Raw genomic sequence first — 13,320 nt, forward strand, 5'->3', positions numbered from 1 at the left:
CTCTCTCTCTCTCTCTCTCTCTCTCTCTCTCTCTCTCTCTCTCTCACTCTCTCTCTCTTTCAGCTCCTTTAGCTCAGCTCAGAGGGAAACTTTTGCCAGCAGATAACATCACGATCTTGCCGGGGAGGGGAGATTTATAAGTTCTCCTAGCACCACGTGTTTGCCTCCAACAAAGTGACGTGCTGGGATTGCAGTCAGAAGTCCTCCCGTTTTTTTTTTTTTTCCTTTCCTTATTACCCCCAGTTCTTGAGTCTCTCTGAGGAGCTGAGGGGGTGTGGGATTGAAGGAGGTAGGGGAGAAGTGTATGAGTATAGCAGCCCTTACAAAAATGATTAACTGCATTTACTTTATATAGTAACTTTAGGCGATTCTCCTGGAAGGTTAGGTTTGCATTTACCCTCCATTATTAAACCTTTTTGAAAGTTAGGGCTTCATAGCTTGTTCTTAAATTTGAGTCCTTTATCCTCATGGCAAATATGTTTTTATGTATGCACATGTGTAGATAAACATATGCATATATTTGCACGTAAATACATATATGTATATACAAAGAGACACTTTCCCTTTTATAATTCTGCTCTCTCCACAATTCAATCTCCCAGCCTGTCCCTTGCCCATTAGCCAGGGTGCATCTAAAGAAAGTCCTATCTTCACCTATCTCAAATCCAAGATCCTGCCTTAACTGAAAATGATGACCCTCATTCTCCCTTAGCTGCTTGCTTAATCCATTATTTGGCTCTCTTCACCCCCTCCTCTGGCCAAGGAGTTTGTCCTTCAGGTTGTTTTTTTTTTTTTTTTTTTTTTTTTTTTTTTTTTGCCCTATGAGCATTCAGCTGGTGACTTGAGTTCCAACTTGGATATCTCCTGCACTCCACTGCACACAGCTTGCCAATTTCTGCCTCAGTCTCCTCCTCTGGAGAAATGCAAGATAAAATTCTGCCAGTTAACCTTGTAAACTCTCTTTTTTTTTCTTTTTTACTTTAGCTAGATAATAAAGAGGTCATTCAGGTAGGAAGGGTTCCATCACTTGAGAAGGTTCATCCCCGATGTGAACAGGACTATCTTATTCTTTGAAAAATAATGCTTTCCTTCCTTGCAACACAGAAAAACCAGGCACTAATTCACAGCTTTTAGAATTCAAGTTCTAGATATGAATCGGGCCTGAAGGGCATGTGACCAAAGTAGCCAGTAAGCTAAGGGAGATCCTGCCACCACCCTGTAACCAAAACAAAAAAATAACACAGAGGAGACTGAGATTGGTAGGCAGTTCAAGAGAGGCAACCAAGAAACAACAATCCTTTCACTATGTTGAAGTCATAAGGCATTAAAATGTGAGCAGTTGCTTTGGGGAAAAGGGGTCCATTTTGGCACTGGCAATAATGCTTTGTGACCACACAATCAATCAACAAGCATGTATTAAATGCCTGGTATGTATACAGAGTACTGAGACTGGAGTCAGGAAGAATCAAATTTGAATCTTCCTCACACACTAGCTATATGACCCCAGGCAAGTCACTTAACCTCTCTAGGGTTCTGTTATGTCATTTGTAAAATGAGGAGGTAAACATCACCTTATCAGGCCAGATTATCATGAAGGACTGGGTAGGGCTGACAGTAAAGTCCTTCAGCAAAACAGGAGTGAGGGTGCTACATCTAGTTGTCATCTACTCTCTATTGGGGAGCCCAGTAAACTGGAGGGAGGAGTGTGCAGAGAAGGAAATATGGAAACCATCTTGAGGTCCTCCTATTCAAGAAAGGCTTCAGAATCTATGGGCAGATTCTCATTTACTGGTTCATAATTTCTGCTCAATCTCTCTTTCACTCTCCTCTCTATTAAACTGATCTCTATTTCTCAGTCTCCGGGTGAAAATACCACATACACTCTCTGAAGAAAATTACACCTAAATTCATGGGTCTGTGGCCATTTTGCTGTATTTTTCACTGTAGTCTGGGACTGCAGGTAGTAGTCATGGAATACTGACTTCTTCATTTTCTGAATAAAATGAGGAAACCATTAGGTGAGGGAAGGATTGGTGAAAAGCAATCACATTCAGTTTCCACTTGTGAATATTTGCTCATTATTACCAAGAGGGGGACACCTATTAAAATTGGTCACTCAATGAAATTAGATAAATTATAGAGATAGGATACTATGTTGTTCATTTATTTCATGTGTTGAAAAAGTTAACATTAAAAAACAAATAAAATATTCTATCATCTAATTATTTTATTAAGTGTCTACCCCTGGCCACCATCTTCATCCCATTTGATCTCAGTCCCTGGATCCCCTGACCCTGACAAGCAACTTGTGCCTTTCTTTGCTGGAGCTCAGGCCTCCATGCAACTTTCCAGCTCTCTCCTCACCATGACCCCATTTATTCCTCTCCCCCTTCACTTCCAGTATCCTTCCTCCATTAAAATATAAGTTCTTGGATAGAAGGGCCTGTCTTGCTTGTTCGTATGCGTATCCCCAGAGCTTAGTACAGTACCTGGCACATAATAAGCATTTAATAAATGTTCTATCTATAACAATGGCTTCTGTGTCACCTCCTCCCCTCCAGCCTTGCTTGTGGTTTACTTGTGAGAACCCATGTAGAGAAGATCCCATAACCATGGATGTATCTATCTGTGTCCATGGGGAAGAAGAACTGGGAAATGACCAGTGAGATGCTGGTTTACCATTAAAAATCCTGCAAAGCAGTAAAAACTTAAGTCTCTTGTAACTTAACTTGAAACTGAATTCTTTGTTTTCCAGATCAGAGTGCAGAAGGGTGCAGCTGTTTCAGTCTGTTCATTAAATGGTACCATTCACTTAGGTCTTCTGGAATTCCTACAACAGCCTAACCAAATGTTTGATGGCAAAACAACTACTCATTACTATCCTTCAGCATTAAACTTATTGATCGGGAGGGAGAGGAGTTGGTGAGCTGATGGGTTCTTCCTAATGCTAACGAAAGAACAATTTCATTTGTAATCATTCTGAAAGGTTCCCATAGTGATTTTAAAGGGAAGAAAAAAAATGATTAAACTACTGAACTAATTAAATTTTACTATAAATCTTGGCACCTGATAAAAGCAAAGAACTAGAGATCATCCTTTAATGTGAGAATACAGAAATTATTCAATAAACATTTATTAAGTCCCTATCATGTGCCAAGCACTATGCTAAGAACTAGGTAGTCTTAAATTCTTGCTTACAGATAATCCTGCTAATAATACTAGTTTTAGCATTTACATGGCACTTTGAGGTTTACAAAGCACTTTGTAAATATTATCTCATTTGACCCTATGTACTGTTCCAAGCTGCTTGTCAGTTTCTAAATTAAAAAGCATTTGAGAGTCTATTGTACGCTGTTCAAATACTTGGGGAGGGGAAAACGTGGTATACTCAAAAGAGACAGGTGAAGAACAATTAAAACATCACTATACCATCCACTTCCTGTGCATTGCTATCCATAGGAAAACCTGTCAGCTTGCAGAATGTAAAATTCAAAATGAAATGGTCTTTGTAAGGTTTTTTTCTCTTTGTATATATGGTTATATATATGTATAAATGTATGAGTAGAGCCTCCCCCCCCCATTTAAGGTCACTAAATGACCTACTTTTTTTCCCTATTGTATAGGGGAAAAAAGAAACAATTAAGAACCACACAAATGAAAAAAATGCCTTTTTCTTAGAAAAATTACGTTCTGCTCATTTAAAAAAAACAAGATTATAGTACACATATAAAACTGTATTTCATAAATCAATAAATACTACAGAATGTATTTTAATTCCATATTGCAGCCAATTAGATCAGAGTGGAATTAAATAAAAAATCATTTATTAAGTCACAGTAAAGAAAGGCAAATAGTCATCTCAAAGGGCTCTCAGTCTAATGGGGGGAAATGGGGTTTGATGAAAGGTGGTAAGGAGGAAAGAGTCAAAGGAAGACAGTGCCTAGAGGAAAAGGCCCGCCAGAGGTTCAGGGATCGGCAGGGAGGTAAATTGTGCCTTGCTATTCAGTTGGGTTGTGAGAGTCTGCAAGTTACTGCTCCCCCTTAAAATTATGGTTAGCTTATTAATAACTTTTCAGAGAGGCTCGTGGTGAATGGGATGGTCATAACAGTGCCCCAAAGGAGAAATCCTCACAGTCCATAGAACACTCTCCCACTGAGAGTCAAATCAGGCAAGAAGTTCTCCACCCTTGGTCTACTAGTAAATTAGGTGAAGTGCATAAAACAAAACTTGTAGCAAAATATTTGGCACCATGACACATAAGTATGTAATAAAGAACTGATTATGACAAATGAGTCAACTTTTTAAAGGAGGTGGTTAACAGTGCAATATGGTAGAACCCTCAACTACCCCCATCTTCTCTCTCACTTCTGAAGGCCAAGGACACATCTAGTAATACAAGTATCTGGGGTTTGCTTACTAGGAAAGCGAACAAGACTAGGTATAGGCTCTTCATTGAAGAGAAATAAGGAGAAGAGAGAAATGCAAGATAAGGTAAAAGGAATGGAAGAGGTAAATGAAGCAGAGAAAAAGAAATCAGATATTTTCACAGTTAATACAAATATGACTTTTGGAGTGTGCAATACATCCCTTGGTTATACCTTTTTATTAGAGATAATAATATATGGGCATGTGTGGTGCATTTTATCTGCTACACATTTCATTTGGGCTTATAGATTGTGTAATATATTCCATTAACATACTTGTCATCTCACATACAGGGATGACATCATTTGGTATCTTGCCTTTTTTCTGCCTAATAATTAGAGTAAAAACAAATTGGAAATATTGATTCCACCTAAAAATAAAAACTCAAAGCAATCTTGAGATAAAAGAGAAAACTAACCATCGTGAGAAGAGAGCAACCCTACTACTGATGAATCATTATTTTGGAGGCAATGCCAGATTCCCCAGAGAGCATAGGGAACCCTCAAATTAGGAGAAGGAAAGAAGTTAGCAAGTGGAATCCTCCTAAACATATCGTAAGACCGTAGACTGAAAACCAGATGGAATGGAGAGATCATGTAGTCCTGGCTCCATTATTTTACACAAGGTTACCAAAGCCTAGAATAATTCAAAGTAACCTGCTCCGGTTCAGAGCCAAGATTTGAACCCAAGTTCTTTGAGTATAAATCATATGTCCTGACTTTCTACTTGTTTGGGTGCCAATAGTACTCCCACACTGTTCATCATTCTACTATACCTGTTTCCAGGTCTGACTCATTAAAGTTACTTATCAGCAAAGGATATATTTAGGTTTACTATTAGGAGGCCCAAACTTCTACTGTCTCCCCAGTCACTATCAAACTTAAATTTGACAGTGTTTCCATGGGCCCTCAGACTGTGTTAACACTGCTCACTGTTTGCTTCTCCCTGCTTTATCTGTCCCATTAACCTAAATTGTTGTAGGTAATATGCTGCACTATTATTTCCATATTAGGGGAAAATGTATTGTCAAGAACTTTCCTGAATAACTGTTAGTTTTTCTCAAATTCCTTTTCTTGGATTTTGGTTCATTCAATTTACAATAAGTTGTTGTGTTTTTTCCATCTTCCCAATCCAATTTCTCCTTCATGTCTCTATTTTCTCAAAATAAAATTGAACAATTTTAATTGTGGATATTTTAATCCAAAATATTTTATATTTTATTTACAGTTTCTATGTACATGTTGTTTCTCAAGAAATCATAAACTTCTTGAGGGCAGAGCTGGGTGGTTGTTTTTTCTCTTAGTTACCTCTAGTCTGGTAAATAGTAGGTACTAAATGTTTGATGAATTGAAATTAAAATAATTTATAAATATATCAGTGAAATAAGCCAATTTCCTAGTAAAGAGATTTTACTTTTTTTAAAAAAATGTTTATGATGTATATTTTTAAGGTTTATTTAAATTCTTGTTGCCTAAATCTGCCATTGATTGGAGAGGATCCATATCTATGATTTCTCACTCTTGCATTTTCTCAGGACGTGAAATGAAGACAGAAAGATTCCATGACGAATTTTTACTTTTCGTGGTGAATGTAAAACATTCATTTTCCAATCACTTTCACATAATCTTGCAATGACAGAGATACTGTATTCAGACAACACCTTCCTGACCAATTCAAGGTCGATGGTAAAGAATTCTATTTTGGGGTGGGGGTAGGGGAAAGACAGGGAAAAAAAATTTAACTCAAAATCTTGTGGAAATGAATGCTGAAAACTAAAAATAAATAAATAAACAAGCAAATAAATAAAAATAAAGTTGTACTGATACCAAAAAAAAAATAATTATTGTAAGATGGAAACTCAGATTGAGAATAGTATATGTTGGTAATTCCCCTCCATTCTCCCCCAACTCCTTGTGCTGAAGATACACCAACAACTACTCCATGACTACACTTTTAAAAGACTTTTTTCCTTGAACTATTTAGAATGAATATAAATCTGGATCAACACAAAGACACAGTAGCCCAGAAGATCCCGGAACAAGACTCCTGATATTCATAAGTACATAGCTCTTGTAGAAAGGCAGAGGTGGGTAAAGTCAGAATGAGGCTTATCAAGAGTTTGCAAAGTGGGAACAGAAAGTGGAAGAGAGGGGCTGACAGCAATCTCATACCACAGCTGGAGAGAACACTCTTCTTCCTGCTGACTCTTCCATTCCCATTCTGGTAAATTCACTTTTAAATTTTAGCAAACGAGCAACCAATTAAGATTCTGAAGAGCAAAATCACTCTTCCCCCTTCCCATTTTAGTGCTGGTACAGAGAAAGAACAGAACGTTTCTGTTTGTCATTTGGTGCTTTCAGCTCCCCATAATGCTGTCTTTTCACATGTTGATCTTTCCTTTTTAATAAACAGTAACTGCTTCACAAAACCAGGGACACCTGGGAAGTTACTTCACAAAATTGAAAGGGCTTGTGTTTCCTGTTAACTTAAAAAAATGATGTGGTTGGGATTTCAACAATTTGTGGCCTCTCTTTAAATTGTTTTGGTTATATCCAAATGGGTTTGGTTATATCCAAATGTGAAATACAAAGACAATAATATTGCCTAAATGGCTTGGTCAGCAATTTCCAGAAAGGATTCTAGAGACTTAATCTCAACCAAAGAAATACATTGACAAAAGTGACATCACTAAATTAAGGAGACCCTACCTGTAGCACAGTATACAAAAGCCCCAGGACACCTGGCCAAATGTTTGTTATAGAGATAATTACACAAATTCTTTTCTTCAAAGAGCCACTTCATCTCCTCACAGTGGAATGAATAAGGCTGTACCTGAACAAGGTAAATAACTGAATTGCTGCAGCACAGATGGTTTTAGCAGTTGCATCTTATCAACTAGAAGCTGACCTGCTTGAGTGAGAAGAAACCAGCTATTCATGGGGTTGGGGAAAACAGTTGATTCAATGACAGCTTAAATCATGCCACCTAGAGGAAAATTGTGATAGGTTCTGCACTGTAACATTTTTTAAGAGACCCACAAACTAAAATGTGGTTGTTTTTTTTTCTTTCATTTTTCTTTCATACTTCTTCCTGCTGACTCTTCTATTCCCATCCTGGTAAATTCACTTTTAAATTTTAGGAAACGAGCAACCAATTAAGATTCTGAAGAGCAAAATCACTCTTGATAAATGTATTTTATCATCGCTAGTTTAATAAACATGTAATTGTGACTTTTGCTTTAGACCTAAGACTTCAGAGGGGAAGAAAATTCCTTGTGTGAAAAGCCCCTTCAACTGATGCAGGGCAGCAATGCTGAAACTTCATGAGGTTATAGATCATGGGGTTATGGATTCAGAGCTTGAAGGCAATGTAGAGATAATCTAGTCCAGGGCATACGTAGAGAGACAGAAAGGCAGATAAAGATGGGCTATTGCAATCTAATTGATTTCTTTTTATATATATATTTTATTTTATAAATAAATAATTTATAAAATATTAAACATATTTTCTAAATAAATAGCATTTAAAAGCTATCATGAGAAGAGGTCTCTAAGCTGCACCAGGGTACCAAAGGAGTCCATCTCTCTCTCTCTCTCTCTCTCTCTCTCTCTCTCTCACACACACACACACACACACACACACACACGCGCTAAGACCTGTAGATTTAGTCCAATTTGATTTTAGAGATGAGTCAGTAAGTCAATAAACATTGATTAATTAAACCTACTATGTGCCAGGGACTGTGCTAAGTACTGAAGATACAAAAAAGCCAAAGACCCTGCCCTCAAGGGTTTTATAATCTCATTGGGGAGACAACAAACAAAACACATACAACCAAGCTACATACAAGATATATAAGCTATATATACAAGGAAATAATTGAGAGGGAAGGCACAAAAATGAATAGGGGTTGGGAAAGACTTCCTGGAGAAGATGGGATTTGAAGGAAGCCAGGAGGAAGAGATGAGTAAGGAGAGCATTCTAGGCATGGGGCACAGCTAATGAAAATTCCTAGAGCAAAGAGATGGAGTGTTTTGTTTGTGAAGCAGCAAGGAGGTCAGTGTTACTGTATTGAGGAATATGTAAAGGGGTGCATGATATGAGATGTTAATGGTCTGTGTGTGTGTGTGTTTGGGGGCAGTTATATAGGACTTTGAACATCTAAGGAGTTTGTATTGATCCAGGAAGTGATAGGGAGCTACTGGTAGTCATTGAGTAAGAATAGACAGGCCTGCACATTAGGAAAATTACTTTCTAGCTGAATGGAGGATGGATTGGAGAGAGGAGAGACCTGAGGCAGGCAGCCCCATCAGCAGACTATTGGAAAAGTCCAGGCGTGGGGTAATGAGGACTTGTACCAGGGTGGTAGCGATATGAGAGGAGAGAAGGGGATGCATTTGAGAGATGAGGCAAAGGTGAAATCGTCAGGTCTTGGCAGCACATTAGATATTTGGGCAGAGGAGGGGAAGATAGTGTGGAGTGGAGGATGACGTCTAGGTTGCAAGTCTAGGATTAGGAGGATGGTGGCACCCTCAAAACTTAAGAAGGAAGTTTGGAGGGGGTGGGGTTAGCGAATAAGGGAACTAAGAAGTTCCATGACTTTCACAAGGCCACACAAGTAGTGAGTGGCAGAGCTGGAATTTGAACACAGGTTCTCTGACTCTAGATTAAGTATACTTTTCATTTCACTACACTTAGCTAAACATGCTTAAACAACTATAGTACTTCTAGGCTGTGCTTTAGTCACCAAATCACACAATCTAATTACTGTCCACCAATAGAAAAAACTCTTACAAAGAGCACAGTCCTGTCTCAATAAGTTATTTGAAAATTATAGTTCAAATTATTTCTAAAGCTTGGAATATAGTTCCTTTGTTTACAGAGAATAAACTTTAGCATGGATCAGTAAAATATGAAGAGTAAGAAAAAAAATTGCTCATTGTATAAATTCTTACTAACAAAAGATCTCACCATCTTAATATGCAAAGACTCTAATTGCAATTTGTTTCATTTTAGTACATATGTAAGAATAGCAGATAAAGCTGGTCATTTTTCACTAGATAAATGCTTATCACTCCAATGGTGCAATGGTGATAGTAATTATCCTATGTCAGAACACTCAGAAGATTCAATTGTAGTACTTTTGTAATAATACCAGCATTGATAGGGATCTGGTGAAATAAGACTTTAAAAGAAGATGGTTATGTAACAACTAATAGCCTTCAACATGGAACATATGGTGGCATAAGGCTTTAAGTCCTATACTGTAAGTCTGCACAATAAAAGATCATATTTTCTTATTTACAAAGACTGTGTCCCATTTGCTTATCCTTGCTTATTCTGTTGGCGATAAACTCAGGTCATATGAAACATGGTTCTAAGTGATACATATATACATACATATACACACATACATATATATGTTTGTGTGTTTGTGTATATGGATAGACAGATGTGGCTATCTGTATGTATGTATGTAACATATTTCTCAGAATAAGCTATGGAACTATCAGGTCTCTATCATATGCTAATACACAGAATTCTGGACACTGTTACTTGTATTTGAAGCTGTTCTCTTTTGTTTCATTCTTAATCTTTATATTTTTTGGATGAGGAAACTTGGGTTTGGAGAGGTTGTGACTTGCTGGATGTAAAGCAGGTGTAGGTTCCACACCCAAGTCCCATTCACTCCACATGACAAACACTTTTCCATAGGAGCAGTTCAGTAGAAATCTGGAAAATTTTGGAGTTCTTGACAAAAGTTGGCATTGGCAAGGACTGCTTTTGTTTTCTGGAATTCCAGTTTCCAAGATTGCTCAATGTGTCTTACTATTCCCATAGTGTCCTCAGAAATTATTTTTTTGGGGGGATGGGGGTGGGGCTGGTGAAATAATAGTCTGCTTTCTCTATTCAAGATTACAAGAATCAAGAAGACCTGAGTTCAAATGCTGTCTCAGATATGAGCTACATGACCCTGAGTGAATCACTTGATCTCTCAACTGCTCAAGACACCAGCTTAGACAAGATGGATTCTAAGGTTTCTCCTACCCCTAAATGATGACCTTTCAGGCTCTCTCAGTGGTATCTTAAATTGAACATGCCCCAAACAGAGCATATCTTTCTCTCCAAATAGACCATTTTCCCTTATTTCTGTCCAGTACCACCTGATTCTCCCAATCACCCATGATCAAAATCTTTGACTTAAAAGGTGAGAAAAGAGTCAAATATAAATTCTGTTAGTTACCAAGTCCCATCAATTGTGCCTCTCTAATCTTTCCCATTCCTTACCACTTCCCTTCTTCTATTTCCATCACTACAAACCAGGTACAGCCCTTCATTACTACCTCTCTGAAAGACAAGTCTGTACACTTTCAGTTCCTCTACCACCAACATAATTTCTAATGAAAAGATTTGATAAGGTCAATCTACTTAAGTTTTTCAAAAGCCCCATATTGCCTACTGAGTCAAAAATTCTTTAGCCAGATACTCAAAGCCTTCCACAACTTGATGTTCCACTCCCCACTTTTCTACTATATCAGGCACTACCACCTACCCAAAGGTGGCATTGTGCTTCAGTCAAACTGGATTACAAATCAATCTTTTGTATATCAATTAAATCCAAATGTTTATTACGCATCTGTGTTCAAGACAGTACCCTAGATCATGGGCATATAAAAGTAAAAACCAAAACAGTTCTTGTACCTAAGTTGCTACTGGGGAATACATGTATAGAAAATGAGGTAATTTGAGGGAGAGGAGAGTACTAATTGGGAGTAAGAGGAATACTTAGTAAAGGTTTCACAGTGGATGGTACCTAAACTGATTCTGGAAGACAAGGACACTGAAGACAAGATCTTTTTCCTGGCTCCTTCCTTTTGCTAAAGCCATTCACAACTTCTATAGGTGTCTTATTTTCCAAAGCACACTATACTTTCCCCCACTTTTATGACAGTATATCCTGCATTATGGATAGTGTACTGTACCATAGTATAGTATGTGTGGTAGGATATCAGTATATCCTCTTACTAGATTGTCTGTTCCATGAGCGGCAGGGACCAATGTCTTAATTGCCTTAATTATTTCCCTAGGATCTCATCAGAGTACTTGCACATATGTGAGTCAAAAATAGCTGTTAAAAGATGAAATTGCTATTCCCATTATAATTACAGCTGAATATGCAAAACATAAAATCAATATGTACCTACAAGCCAGTATCAATTCTGGTACCTCCTCTATCAACCCTTAGGTGGTCAAGGGTGAGAAAAAGGATTATTTAAATGTTGAAATTCCAAAAATAAAGGTCAAGAGGTTGCCTTCCTCACAGATGGTAAAACAATCAAAGGCAACTTTAAATTATCTTGCTATTTGATTCAAAAGCTTGTTGAGGAATCCTGATATATTCTTCCCCCTCCAAGCCTCAGACCTGCCTTTTCAAGTTGACTGGGTAGTCTTTTATTCACTGTCAAAAATTTCTTATTATCTAACTGTCCATGTATTTTGACAAAACAAATAAAATTTTAAAACAACAAATACCTAAAAGTAAATCAAAGGAGAAGGCTTACAAGCACTGTTCAGTAGTGATATGGAATTTCAAAAAATTACTTTATCTGGAGGAAAAAAAATACACATATGGGAGACAACTTCAAGATACAACGGATAACTCTTTTTTGTTTTCCAACAATTTAAAAAGTACATAGGTTTAATTTATAACAACCTATGGCAAAAATCCCCAGGGAATCCTAATGTATACAACAAGCATCTTGTTCTAAAATGACACAAAATAATAAACATCGCTAATGCTGCTACTAATGCCAGATGTAAATATGGAATTCACAATTTATTTCACAACTAAATACAAGAAATCAATTTCCCTCTTATTTAAAGGAGAGTATTGGTGTGGTGACTATCTCTACTTATAAACAACAGAAAATATTCACCCTGAATTCTAGGAGGATGCATTTGTATATTTGCAACACATTAAAGGGAAAGATATTGTATAAAGCCAAATATCATCATTTAGGAAAGTTCCTGAGATTGTGTTTGGTACTGCTTAATGTTTCAGCCACTGCTGTGTCTGGCTGTTTCACTGCAGTTTTGAGAGTTGAGGTCAATCCATTGCTTCTATCAATTCCATGCTGGGCGATAAACTGACTTAAGGCCAAATTCTGGTTCTGCAAAAGAAAAGAGGCAACCCCCAAGCAGCTCAAGGATGGATCAACAGCTGCAGAGGCCACCCACACATTGGGACACAGCTCTCAGCTGTCTCTCCATTCAGAACTCCAGTTGGTCCTGACCCCATACAAATGTGGTGTTCCCGCTTTGATATTTATGAACCGATTACATTAGAAATGCAGTGTAATGATCCAGGGGTTGGAGAAAATGTTATTTATACAAATGTGGTTAACACCTCATCACTTTAAGCTAAGTTAATATTACTCATTGTGCTTTTTGTTTTCTGGGGTTTCTCTTGCCCCAAAATGCAACCCACATTTGTATTCCCTGCATGATATAGAGTGTGACGGATAGAGTAGAGCTGCTGGACAACTTGAGGCCCAAAACTGAGCCAGCCTCTCAGAAGACCTAAATAACTATTTTTTGGTTAAAGTTCAGTGTTGACATGGGGATCTAGTGGCTTGGAAGGTAGTCCAGAAGTTATAGGGTCTATTATCTGTTGCATATTTAGTTCCCATTTTGCACTGTTTCTGGGCATCATTTACCTTTCTGTTGGAGTAGAGAGGAAATTTTAAGTTTGGCATAGTGCTTCTTGAGAATGCAGAAGAAAGGTGATGTTTAAATAAATTTCTAGGGTTCTATCTAGCTCTAACTTTCTATGATTTTAGTTAAATGCTGTATAACATGGAAACAATGAATCTGAAACTCAGAAAATAATTTTA

The sequence above is a fragment of the Petaurus breviceps genome, unplaced genomic scaffold (assembly GCF_028583685.1).
Source record: "Petaurus breviceps papuanus isolate PSGF00001 unplaced genomic scaffold, PetGlider_PUasm1.0 90702, whole genome shotgun sequence".
In the NCBI taxonomy this organism is placed as follows: Eukaryota; Metazoa; Chordata; class Mammalia; order Diprotodontia; family Petauridae; genus Petaurus; species Petaurus breviceps.